Here is an 11,470-nt window from a genome sequence, read left to right on the forward strand (position 1 = left end):
CTTTGGCTGCATGATTTGAAAAGACATCCCTCTGTGTTGTGGGGGGATTTTTGTGTTGCATTTTCCTCTGCAAATGGAAATGGGGTGTTACGTATATCTACATCTATAGTCTCTGAAGGGAAAAGAAATTCAAGTAGTGGTTAAAAAAATAATAAAATTAAAAAAAAAAAAAAAAAAGAAAGAAAAATTCAATCAAGCAAGTGCCATTAAAGGCTCATTTACATACCATACTGATGCATAGCAGGAAAGTTGTATGTGGTTTGAATCTAAAAGCTCTTACAAAAAGTAACAAACACACTGTCGGGTCTTCATTCTGACACTGCTTTTAGTTTCCATGACTTTTAGGCAAAACAAATGTTTTGACATTCAGTGCTGAACAGAAGCTAAGCTACACTTTCAAATCAGGGTAAGCATCCTAAATGACCCATCTCCTCCTTACACAGAGCAAACACACAAACCCTAGGTTTGATCACCTGCTAGGGAACACCGGTGGGTAAAAATAAACTTCCATTTTCTGCACTTCAGGCTTGCAGACTTGTTGTTCATTTTTGAGAGGGTGTTTTTGTGGTTTTTTTTTTTTTTTTTTTTTTTTTTTTCCCTTTTTGCAGAGAGCACATTACTGTCAGTTGGAATACTAATGGACATCAACATAAACATCATCTCCAGGGCTGTTCAGTGAAACTATCTAAGGCTGATTGTCTTGAAATTAGCTTGACTCATATCTGAAAATTGCCAGTGATTAGCTGATTATGGTTTGAATTGAACTCAGATTGCTACAAAAAGCTACAAAAAGTCATCCTCAGATATATTCTGGTAAATTATGCCTCAGATGCCTCAGTTGCTGCCAGCACTTGCATTAGGGATGAAGGTCTATTACCACATCACATTGATGGCAGTCATTTTAAAATATATATTCTGCCGGGGGAGAATCTGTCTCCTGGGAAGAATTCCGTCTTTTTACTTTTTAACCTACTCACTAGGTAAAAAAAAAAAAAAAAAAAAAAAAAAAATATTGAGACATCACAAACAGCAGAACAGATTAAAATATCCTCCCTATGAGAGAAATTTGTTTCCCCTCTGTAAATACAATTATTATAATTACAGAGTGGTTCAATTCTAGTGTCTTACTAGGAATCATCCCTTCTATACTGCTAGTATGTGACATTTAAAATAATTTTAAATGTATCAGAGGCCCGGTGATAACAATGCTGATAGATGTCAGACCTATTTAACAAATGAACAAACAAAAAGAACTCCAGAACATTCTTTTGCCCTAATTATCAAGTTCTGTGAATGTTTCTGGTTTCATTAAGTCCTGTCGATTTAAGGACTTTGATACAAACAACAGAAGCCCTTATCAATTTCCCTGTCTAAAACTACAAAGACATACATTTGTCACGTGTATCTGTATTTCTTAGAGTTGAAATAAGTACAGTCCAGCTTCATGCAAATAAGCAAGTACCTCATTTCAAAACTGGTCACTTTTGAGCTATGTCCTTGCATGGTTGACAGTCTGCTCTGCTCTCAGGTGCCTAATTTTGTTTTCACCCCAGAGAAAATAAGTTCCTTACAGTCTTTGAATGTGAAAAGCTATTTGAGCTCCAGCCTTTATTGCATTACCAAGCATATTGCACAGGGAGATATTCAAATGGTACCTGCAGGACAGGAGTCATATCTTATTCACATAAAAGTGGGCAACAGGATACCGCCATTCCATTTCTTACAGGTATTCAATTTAAAATACTTGCAATTGGTACTTACTTATTTTTTTGGTGCATATTTGTCTTCCCACAGCAAAAAAACATCATTACTTAGTATCTCTGGTGATGAGAAGATGCTAATGAGAGAGAGTCCTGTGGTGGAACCACTCATTTGGAATGTAGGGTTTGGGGTACGGATTAAGGAAACAACAGAGACACTGTCGGATGAACACTAAGTGGTAGAAACTATTATGGGACAAACAGATGAACACTAATTGCCAGGACCAGGTGGCAGTCACAGATCTGTGGGACACCTTAGTTGGAAGGGACCCCAGGAGGCCCCCCCTGCTCCCAGCCCTGCTCTGTGCGGGGGCAGCAAGGATGATAGACCAGGTTGTTCAGTGGTTGTCACCCATCCCATGAACTCAAGGACAGGGTATATGCACACCTGACTGCCATGTGCAATACACACCTTAACACTGTCCTGGAAATAGACACTGGAAAATAGCAGGCTTCATGTTAATCTGAATTTTTACCATTTCCAGGCAAGATCCTGAAGAACAGGGTCCAGTATGACATGTGAGTGTCAGATTTTACAGTAGAGATGAGGTCTACAGGGGAGGTTTCAGGAACCAGTGCAGGCATACTGTCATAAATGACTGGAAAAATGCCTTAATGGGGAGTGGATGACATCTGCTTGTGATAGTAAATGTGGTTCTTAAAGGAGAGGGGCACATGTTCAAGATCACAGAAAGAATTGCTGAGACTTAGTGACACCTGAATGATTAAAAGAAAATTATTTTTAAGAGATTAAAAAAACAGTAGAGGGAAATCAGTGACAGAAATGAACATGGGAGACTCTTCCCACTCCTCTCCAGCTTTTCATATGAAATGATTTTTTCTGTACCCTCTCTAATCACCAAAAAATGCCATACATACAAGCTAGCATTAAGGCAGCATCATCACAGTGATAACAGTCAGACAAGAACAACAAGAAAGGAAATCTGATATTAGGACTCTCAGGCCAGATGCAGATCATGAAGAAATTCCATCATTAGGCATTACATAAATCTCTGTTTTGTCCACATCACAATCACCGCTTGCGGTGATGCCTTTCTCCCTCTTCTCCATCTTATAGAAAGCTGTAGAGAAACTAAAGGTGGTACAAAGTATGATCGGATATCAACCAGCTTCTCCTGGAAGGACTAAGTAAATAAGATCATTCCGAAGTGTAACGTGGTTAATTAAGGCTTTATAGAGGATGATAAATTCTGGACACCACCAGGTGAGGGTTTGTGTCAGGAGTAGTCATAGTTATTTCTAATACAATGATTAAGAACAACTGAAGGAAATAAGAAAATGGCTGCTAGTTTCAAAACAAACAAAAGGAAATGTTTCTTCATTCAGTATGAATTTATGTTGAGAAAAAGCTTTGCTTTAGGACGTTAAATGGCTGCAGAGAATCAAAAACGAACAGAACACAGCCATGGAGGGAAAAAAATGCAGTGAGGACAAAGAAATTAAAAGATGGCATACGTGGCTCAGAAATTAGCTGCCATAAAAATTCTTGATGGGTGGCAAAGTACTCTGGGGACATCAGTCTGCACTTGCCTTGTTCCTAGGCTTATACCCAGGTATCTACTGGAGATATGGTAAGGGGTAAGTTGAGCTAATGTAGCCTGGCCAGCCTCATGTTCTCTTTCAGACCCTCGCTGTGCCATAATCAGCAAATGAAAGGGCTTAAAAATATTAGCGTTGCTAAGACTATTAACTTCTGTTTGCATGAAATCAGTGCTTGATGATATAAGATTTGAGAAGAAGTATGTGATGTTTGTGCTGTTAAAAGTATGGGTGGATCTCTTAAAGGATATTTTCTAAATGCATTTGTGCTATTTAACACTTAAAACTGAATTCTGACCTTAGTTATGTAGTATATATTCCTTGTCTGTCTGCTTGCAAACTAACTACAGTGACTAATTATTTAGGCTTTATGAATAATTTAAATGACCATTACATTAAAGAAAATGGCACTGTCCCCTAGCCTTCATATTTAAGAAATAATTTTGAAACTACACTTTCTTTACATGCCCTCAAAAGTTTCAAAGTCTACACAAAAAAACAGAAGAAAACATATAGCTGGAATTTAAACATCTGCCTTTTAAAAACCCCCTAACATTTGTTGTGCTAATTAACACCTAAACAAAAGGCTTGCAACAAAGATAAATTTGACATTCCCAGGCCTTTCTGTTCAGCACTATGATGGGAATAAACTGATGTTTTATTACTTCTTCATTTCCAGTTAAGGTTCTTGAGTACAGGGTGGCCTTAGTGTCTTAGGACTTTGAAATGGTCTACACAAAGAAACCTACAATTAGAACAACAGATGCGTAAAATTCACGCCTAGCTCCATAAAAATCAAAGAAAGAATGAAACACTGATTTGACTCCCTTTCCCTAGTGACTTTACTTCATTATCTTATTTAACAGTAGAAAAATGAAAGATACAGACTGAGAAACCTCAGGTAACCTGGGAAAAAAAAAAAATTTTTATGATGACTCAAATGACCTACTATTTTCTCCCTGATTGAAGTCCGAATCCTTTTTCACCAAGAAGGGAGATGGTGCTGTGAGTGGGACTGGTATTTCACCTCAAGGGCCTGCGAAAGTCTGCAGCCAGTGCTCAAGAGCCCCATCTTGTGCACCTGGTGGGTCTACTGAAACTCCGTAAAAACAGCTTTGGGACATTTCTCTGTGTGGCCACAGCACCACCAGCTAGGCCTGGACTCACCCATGGGGTGGGAAGAGCTATCACCCTTAAAAAGGGGTTAATACCCCATTTTGTGTGTGTTTCTGTGCATGGGGTACTCATGTGTGGGTGCAGAAGGACAACCTGACCTCTCAGAGTCTTTAGCTGGCCCCAGAAACTTGGCTGCCCAGACACAACAGCAACTGCAGACTGCAAACAAGTCTCCGTGGAAGTGCCTCGCCCAGGTAGTACTGGGGTTCTGAACTGGCCCTCGCAGTGGTGGTGACAGCACTAAGAAAACAGTGAAAAGTCGAGATCCCCTCAATCCTAACATCCAATTCCAGTTCTGTCAGTATCAATCATGATACATTAACAACTAAGCCAGGATGGCAGCCATTTAGCAAGCTTAAATATTTAATTTAGGAACAATAGCAGGTCATTTAAATAATTAAAATCAAAGGAACACTCAGACAACTCACAACACCATAACGGTTTCATTTTGTCTGACATCAATGTGTACATTAACTGCACTAACTAACAACTGCAGGTGCTCAAGTCACTTCTCCCCACACCTATGCACACACAAATACTCCCAGACCAAAGAGCTGTGCCATGCTGTATCCTTTGCTTTTGCCCAGAGTTCAAGAAAGAAAAAAATAAAAACAAAAGCAGGCTACTGCTGTTGGCTGTGCTGGCTGCTCTTGGAGGACCATCCCTTGTCTTGGCCCTGGGATGCCCCAGCTGGCTGCAGAAGTGGATGCGACAATTACTGCTGTAAGCCACCCTCACTCTGTACGCAAGGGCGCAGGGACCGCAGCCTCGGGCACTGCCCGCTGAAGTGGGCAGAACAGCCCCCCACACTGCTGCTCTGCGGCCCCCCCACCGCAATGCCCAAAGCCAGGATGGCTGCTCCGCCACCGGCTTCTTGGCAAAAGGTGAGGAAGTGTCCAGGCAACATGATGAGGAGCTCAGGGGGTGAGAGTTTGCATGAATGTGCCAACGCTCAAAAATAGTTGTTTTGTTTTTTTTTTTTTATTTTATTTTTAAAATCCAAACTAAAATAATTAGTAACCAAATCTTTACCGAGTTTGAACTCAAATGGATTTGATACGAACACTATTGGTATCAGCTGCACAGTATTATATAAACATTAATCATATATGTTAACTATTTCCATGTGCTTAATCACTATTTCTTAAATAACTACTTGGTCACAGGTAAATAATGTTTAGGGCCACGTTCCCTTAGCTGTGAAGTAGAACTGCAGAATCTTGTATCTCCAGCACGAGGCTTGGACACAGACGTGAGCAGAAATATTACCTACTTGCAGGTCAGAAGGCAACCTTTTGTGCACTCATTTGAAATACTAACTTTTAGATCAAATGGCAGCGTGAAACAGCTGTGGACTGAAAGTCTCCCACCAGCCACTAATGACAAGATAATCTAAAAGCTAAGGAAACACTGAAGAGGAGTCCTACAATACTGATAGCAAAGCAGCCTGCTGCACAGCAGGATGTCAGTCTGTTCACATCCCCCACAACTGCTAGCCCCTGTGGGCACAAGGGCCAGCTCAGCCGCTGCTGGCATGTCCTGCTGGCTTTCCCAGACATCACGGGAAAGACCCCAGCCTAGGCAATCTCTGGTCTACCAAGACACTGACCAGGTGCCACCCTTGCTACACGTGGGTGACAACTGGGGATCCTGATCTGTTACAGCTTCATGGCACCTCAAAAGGTTGCTGCCTCAGTGGCCACCTTCACCCACCTGCAATGTTTGCCAATCCCTCAACACATTCTGCAGGGTGGCCCTTTGATTGCTATAAATGGGTGTCAAGTCGGTAAGAAATTTCACACTCGGAAGTACAGTGGGTAAGGACCAAGCATGAGACCCATTCAGCTATTTCTGTATCAGAGACAGCAAATTTCAGTAAACCCAGGAGGCAGATTATACCCTTGTTATCTGTCACAACAAATCTCAACAGTGAGGCAAAGCCCTAACCTCCACAGCTAAATTATCGAACGCATATAAAAAGATATTGTAGTTTTAATAAAATCCTACATTAAATATAACAAACTGACATAAACTTAATTCTATATGCTAAATATATCAATTTTCAATTGTCAAACCAGTGTTGTTGGGTGTCCCACTCCTGCTTACCTCATTTGCATCTGCTTGATTAGGGAAATAGACCTTCAGCATCTCTCTTTTTTTTTTTTTTTTTTTTTTTTTGTATTTCTCATCTTCATGTAAGGCTGCCTGAATTCACAGGCAGCCCCTCTGGGACTCCGCATTCCTCTCAGATGTCCATCAGGGCATGGCAGTTTTAATGCCTAGTGGAGGCTGTCAGGGAAACTTAACTTGCCGACTCAGTGCACCTCCTGGTATCATGACTCCTCACAAAGCCCTCGTGCTCCCTTTTCCATCCGGTACAATCTGATTTTCTGCTCCTGGACATATGCAGCCTGCAAGTCAATGGGAAAGTGAAGGAGACTGCTTGTTTCCCTGTCGCTATTGTCAGCTCGTAAACACTGCACCCCGAGCAGCAGCCCTGTCCCCAAACACCACGCAAAGCTGCCTTTAGGATTATTTCTGTTCTCTTCCCATCAGAAAATCCCCTTTATCCTATCAACCTATTAGCAGTTGGATATTTTACTTTACATTCTATTATGTTCCCAGAGAAAGAACAAGTTATGAAAGGGCCTTTTGAACTAACATCAAATGTATTTCTTGATGAATTGCAACCTGGTAAACAACTTGGAAGCTTTTGAAACATAAAGTCTATTAAGCCTTTCAATAAAATAATGCTGCAATGTACTGTACTTTTTTTCTCCAAAGATGGCAAACATAATAGAACAATACTTGCTACTAACTGGGGCTTGTGTTTGTCAGTGGGTGTTTGTGTTTTCAATCCTATTTTTCAGGGTATCTCAAAACTCCAATTAAGTAATGATGGACCATCACTGTGACAAATCCTACTCAAGCAGTTCTCATCAGCCACAAGAATAAGTAGAGGTCATGTGCCACTGAAGGGGCAATCACTAAATACACTCTGGTGGTCTTGGTTTTAAATACAGCTCACCAAACTCTGCAGTCCACATCTAAGTAACTGATAGCAACAGCTGTCTCTTTAAACTAAGCTGAGCAAATGGACCCATTTTCTGGGATCCCTTGGGCCAGGGCACTCATCCTGCAGGACAGTCCTTAACGTAGGTCAGCTCACATCTTCCAGAAAGCAGCCATGGCCCTGGCTTAAACCCTGATGCGGATCCTGAACTAGAAATACTTGTTAAAGTTAAAATATTGTTTGCTGTCAGCCCTAAATATAGATGACTAAATATATTTAAGCCTAGTTTAGCTGAAGGATGTGACCTTAGCAAGACTAAATGGTTATCAAAAAATTATGAGCAATTTTCTGCAGTAAATGGAGAAATTAAACTTTGCCGGTTTTCAGCTTCTGTTGTGAATACAACCTTAACATTAACCCTGATATAGAGAGAAACCAGGCAAGGGACTATAACCTCAGCTCTAACAATTTCTCTCTAAAGGATAATGCCAAATGCCCTTAACCTTACACAACAAGGTCTTTGCACATAGTTAGAAGATTTTTTCCGAAGCACCTACAAAATTAACTGTATCCTAACTTTCGCTTCTCCAGCATGAAGAAGAAGAATCCTACAAAACTTCCCTGCAGAGCCTGCGACTTCCCCAAGTGGGTGCTGCAACACCTAGGGAGGGACTAAAAAATGGCAAAAGACATCCAACTCTTTGCCACATATTTCTGAAACTGTTTTCCTACAAGAGCTTTTTTTTTATAGTGCAAGAACACAGAAATACATTTGAAATCTATCTTCTCATTTACTATGTTCTGAGATGGGTTGGGAAGGGGTGTGTTAAAAGATATTTTTTTTTAGAGCACATTGAATTAAAACTGCAATAACACAGAAACTGATAAGCCTTTCTCAGCTGGAGCATTACTCGCCGAGTTGTAGAGCTCCCCTATGTTCTCCATGGATTGTATTAATGGAGTCAGTTCTGCCCTTCAGAGAAACTCAAATCAAGATGAGTTTCAGACATAACCTTTTCTCCCAGACTAGGCTGCTTTCAGGATTGTGTGCCAAGGATTAATCTTTTCAGACAGCATTCCATTTTCCCAAAATGTATGGCTGGACTAATTAATTTTCTGCAGTAATGGGCTGGGTAAGGAACACTTCAAGTGTGCCACTAAAACTGCCGTTTTCTTTAAGAAGGTGGAGTTTCCAAGCAACATATGAGCAAGGCTTAGAAACCAACAGCAATAATCTTCCTGATGCATAGGAAGATGAATGAGGTGTTTGTTGTTCAGTAAATCAAAGCTGTCTTCTGGACAGGTTAAATCCTGTCCAGAAATTTGAGATTTACATTTGAAACACACCCTCTGTCCAGTGGCTCAAAACTGCAGAGGCCATAAGTAAAAAAAAAAAAAAAAAAAAAAAAAAAAAAAAGCATCATGCAGTCAGGGTTATAGGTCACTGAAGAAGTTCCCTTAACATATTATTACATAAAGGAAAAAAAGTCAATTATATAAATTTAGGTAAACCTCAAAGAATAAAAGAGAAAAGGTCATGACAAAATCAATCAATTTTGCAAATAATTATGAAACAAATAATCACCATGAGAATGGTGTTCTTAAAGCAGTTGCTTTGTGGCCAACGCTAAAGTAATCTAACAGGATTTCAATTCTTATTTCGCTTGCATACTCCAACAGTCAAGTAGAAAAGGTAGAAGATCAAAGTGTCTTTAAAATTGCTGGTGTTGTGTGTGTGTGTATATAATAACAGATTATTCTCCTCAAAGTACTGTGCTTCATTTACCATGAACTAGAGAGGATACGCATCTATCTATAGACCCCAAGTAGAATCCAGAGGTTAAATCACTAAAAGATGCTTTCTTTGAAGTGACTGAGTTGTGATCCCCTGGAGACTCCAGACAGATGGTTTTCTGCTCAAACAGAGAAACACAGAATGTCATGATGTCATTTTTGAAACACTTGATCTAAAGTGCCCTAGATCACCAAGACAGTTATGGGAGCATTAAGCAAACAACCAAATAAAACCTCCAAAAATACTACAAGTCGTACACTAAGCCAGGACAAACCAGTTAAGAGTTTTTGAAAGCAATTTTCGTTTATACCAATGAAACCTGAACAGTCCATAAGATCAGAGACAGCAAGGGACACTTTAGAGGAGATCACCATTCTCATTTTTGATGATCAAGGAGACAAAATGTGGAGAAGTATTCTGCCAAGGTGTACTAGAAAACAGATGAAAGTAAAAATATGCACAAAATTTATTTCCGTAAGATTTCTACTCATCGGTCTTTCAAATGATGCTACAAAGTGACTCCAGAGCTGTACAGAGATTCTTAATTGTAACGTAATACGAAACAAAAAAGAGGGAAAATCCTTGAAAAGATCCAATGCTAAAACAGTAGACATCTGTTCACCTGTCTGCCATTTATTTGATTTCTTCAAAAGAAGGTTTTTAGAAAGAAGAAACTCCTTGGTGAAATTCAGCTATTTACTGAAATCTCAAGGCAGCAAAACCAGTACAAATAAACTCTAGAGAGAATTTCCTACTTAACATGTAATCAATATAGATGGGTTAGATAGTAGATCCTCAGAATAACTCTTTCCTTAAGTGGAGAAGAAAAGCCTTTCTGACTGCACTTCTGTATTTAGGCCATTGCATTACTGGATTTTCATGTCCACTAATAAAAAATTATATATAACCCTACATATGGTGTGGGAGATGGGAAAGAAGGAAGTAACAGATAAAAGTATCATCCCAGAAGTTTATGGAAGTGGATAGAGAATTGGCATTATAGTCTATTTCCTTGTTACATGGCCTTTTTATTATTTATAATTACTGATTTTTTTGTTACTGTATTTACTGACACTGATGCTCTGCTCTCTCATGCACTAAGTTTTCTCCTGGTTTCCCTAGCACCTGAAGAAATATGTCCAGGTAAACACATCCTGATTAGGTTTTGCTAACATCTAAATCAGAGCTTCAGTTGAGTTAATTTAAAATTTTAAGTATAGCCACACCAATCAGGGTTTGCTTGTGCTTTCAACTTTTGCATAAACATTTGCTCATGAGGTCGGTGCATATTATGCTCAAGCTGGAAACATAACTTAACTGCTCAGTTAAAATAATAACCATACCGAGGAACATACTAATGTCTTAGCCCGTGTCTGTGTATGATGGAAATATTGAAATAGCTATGGCTAAATTCAGCCACTGATGCAATACCAGTTTCCAATAGTGCAGGTGATACATACTGACTATAATGGGCATAATCTCAAATGCGCTATATATGTAATAAAATAGCCTGAAAAGTGACAGAAATCTGAATGACAGAGAAACACCACCCAGAGACCCCCAACTTTTTCTTAGCAAGAAAACCAGACCAGAACAAAGATCCAGGAGATCCTCCCCGCCTTATGCATGGCATCATGACATACACAGGCTTTTATTGATAAAAACATTTTCAGCTTAAAGCTATTTTGCAGTAAAGTATGTTTTAAAGCTACTAATCACATTTGTGTAAAAATAAATGTAGAATTAGATATTTTGTAATGAGCAGCCAGGATATCACACAAGTTTACAACTTTTGAAGCCATACTTGAAAACCACTCTGGTTTAAATCAAACACCGTAACTTCATGATACAAACTCATTTTGTCAATGTTGAAGCTTAAATCAATATGAGTAAAATAAAGGCATTATTATCATACACTAGAGGAGTGATGTGGAAATTTTATTCAAGAATTTTACATCAGCCATTAATTACCAGTTTTGTCAATATAGACATGAAATTCTTTTGCAGTTAGTGTTTTAGAGAAGTGGCATGTCAAATACTACAAAAAATATTCGAAGTATTTTCTGCCAGCTATCTGTACTATAAGAGTACGCTACAGGATATATTTTTTTAAAAGAGATTGTATAGGAATCCAAAACTTAAAAAACATACAAAAAAAAACAAAAC

The sequence above is a fragment of the Tyto alba genome, unplaced genomic scaffold, assembly GCF_018691265.1.
Source record: "Tyto alba isolate M040663 unplaced genomic scaffold, T.alba_DEE_v4.0 Super-Scaffold_1, whole genome shotgun sequence".
Taxonomy (NCBI): domain Eukaryota; kingdom Metazoa; phylum Chordata; class Aves; order Strigiformes; family Tytonidae; genus Tyto; species Tyto alba.